The sequence below is a fragment of the Theropithecus gelada genome, chromosome 8 (genome assembly GCF_003255815.1).
Source record: "Theropithecus gelada isolate Dixy chromosome 8, Tgel_1.0, whole genome shotgun sequence".
Lineage (NCBI taxonomy): Eukaryota > Metazoa > Chordata > Mammalia > Primates > Cercopithecidae > Theropithecus > Theropithecus gelada.
Window position 1 is genome coordinate 83401412 of NC_037676.1, and position 2705 is coordinate 83404116.

Here is a 2705-nt window from a genome sequence, read left to right on the forward strand (position 1 = left end):
CCTGTTACCAATCAGGAACTTAGAAATATTTAGGCTTTTCTATAAAACTATTGACTTCTGGCAAATCAAATTGATGGAAGACTTTTGGAAATAATGAGACTAATATATTTTTTATAATGAATTCTTTTCCTCTTTCCAGTCCATTAGACTTCATTGTCAATACATGTGCTGGAACTTGTAACTTGGATTACAGTATTATGAAATAATTGGTGAAATCCACCAAGATCAGTAACCACACGCTAAAATTGTCCTTCCTAATGAGACATTTAATGTAAAGCAGATGGATTAGTGATGTTTTCAGGCTCATTTGTTGAGTATTAATGCTTGCTTTCCTTGTCTTCCTAACAGTGTGAATGTAATCTGCTTTAAAACTGCATTGATTTTTATTATAATTTTATATTTAACCTTTTATAATTTGTAAAGTTTCTTCCCATATGATTAGTAGGTAAGGTCTCCATTAATTAGTTAACAAATCAATTGAACTAATATTTAGTGAAAACACAGATGGCATTTTCAAAATAGTCCATGGTTCTCAAATTTGAATGTGCAGAGGAATCGTCCAAAAAGTTTATTTACAAATATAGTTGTCAGGGCCCCACCCTTAGAAACTAATTCATTAGGTCTGACATTGGACCTTGGAATGAGAATTTCAAACAAGTAGTCAAGATGATTCTGAAACAGGTGAGCTACAAGATGACAGAGAGCTGCATTATCATGCAAAACCTTCGTTAACTTACACTGTTATTATCTAACATCTTGCAGAACAAATTAATAGAATGAAAGACTCCTGAGAAAAGGAGCTATCAAACATTAGTTCATAAAGGATATTCTTTAAGCAAATAGATAAGACTTGAACTTTCTGTGGTTAGTAGTAAAGGCCTGAAGAAAGAAGAGATAGTATGCAAAACAGCAAGGTACAGAGATAATAATAGCATTTCCTTCCTCTTGTCAGGATTAAGAGATTTAACGTGAATGGAGTGCCCATAACAGTAATAGGCACAGGGTATAACCTCAATAAGATGTTGTTGATTATGAGGATACTATAAATGTTATCATTCAGACTGGACCAGAACACACACTATTCTCTTGCAAAACTGGTGAAAGGTTACCATCATTAATTAATGAGTAGAACTAAATATTGATATACGACCCTACTGTGTATATAGCCTTAGTAGTTTGCTATATATAAAAACAAAGAGTAAAATGTGTATGATTCTTATCTCAATGAGTTCAGACAGTCTCAAATAATATCTAGATGCTGCAAGTTAAAAAACACAAACAAAAAAACCCAAAAAAGCCTTCTGTGTTACTTTCCTGGTGTTGCTGTCAAAAAGTACCTATAAACGGAGTAGCATAAACAACAGAATTTAATTTTCTCCCAATTCTGGAGGCTAGAAGTTTGAGATCAAGGTGTCAGCAGAATATGTTATTTCTGAAGGCCATGAGGGAGACACCTGTTCTAGATCTCCCTTTGGCTTGCATATGGCTGTCTTCTACCTGTATCTTCACATTGTCTTCCTTCTATACCAGTTTGAATCCTAATATCCTCTTCTTATAAGGACACTGGTCATATTAGATTAGGATGCACCTGAATGACTTCATTTTTACCTAGATTACCTCTGTTAATATCCTACCTCTAAATAAGGTCTGATGTAATGGGGATTAGGACTTCAACATGTGAATTTTGGAAGTGACATGCTTGAACTCATAAGAACCTCTTTCGAGTCTCTTTGCAAAGCCACATTTTTTTTTTGTTTTTTTGTTATTTAGTTTTTATTTCATAATCATAAACTTAACTCTGCAATCCAGCTAGGCATGGGAGGGAACAAGGAAAACATGGAACCCAAAGGGAACTGCAGCGAGAGCACAAAGATTCTAGGATACTGCGAGCAAATGGGGTGGAGGGGTGCTTCCTGAGCTGCAGAAGGAATGGTCTGGTGGTTAAGATGAAACACAAGTCAAACTTATTTGAGTTGTCCACAGTCAGCAATGGTGATCTTCTTGCTGGTCTTGCCATTCCTGGACCCAAAGCGCTCCATGGCCTCCACAATATTCATGCCTTCTTTCACTTTGCCAAAGACCACATGCTTTCCATCCAACCACTCAGTCTTGGCAGTGCAGATGAAAAACTGGGAACCATTTGTATTGGGTCCGGCATTTGCCATGAACAAGATGCCAGGACCTGTATGCTTTAGGATGAAGTTCTCATCTTCAAATCTCTCCCCATAGATGGACTTGCCACCAGTGCCATTATGGCATGTGAAGTCACCACCCTGGAATAATTCTGTGAAAGCAGGAAGCCTTATAACCAAATCCTTTCTCTCCAGTGCTCAGAGCACGAAAATTTTCTGCTGTCTTTGGAAACTTGTCTGCAAACAGCTCGAAGGAGACACGGCCCAAGGGCTCGCTGTCGATGGCAATGTCGAAGAACACAGTTGGGTTGACCATGGCTAATAGTACAGGGTTTTCCTCGGCGGCGGTGTCTGCAAAGCTGCAAAACCACATTTTATTTGGGATTGGGATTCAGAATCTGTAGTAAGTAGTTTAGACTATGATACACACACACACACACACACACACACACACACACACACACACACAGAGGCAGGATGGGCAAAGATCACTCTTCCCATAGACTGCTTTTGCAATAAAACTTTTTCATGGTGGGAGGAGTATGGTGGAATTGGGATTGTGAGCAGTATAAA

General features: G+C 38.0%; 1 pseudogene across 1 annotated transcript; it reads right to left on the reverse strand.

The window, feature by feature from the left end:
• Positions 1–1759: 1759 nt before the first annotated feature.
• On the reverse strand, positions 1760–2468 carry LOC112630491 (annotated as a pseudogene). Its single transcript, XR_003120879.1, has one exon. The product of XR_003120879.1 is annotated as a peptidyl-prolyl cis-trans isomerase A pseudogene (transcript).
• Positions 2469–2705: the final 237 nt, after the last annotated feature.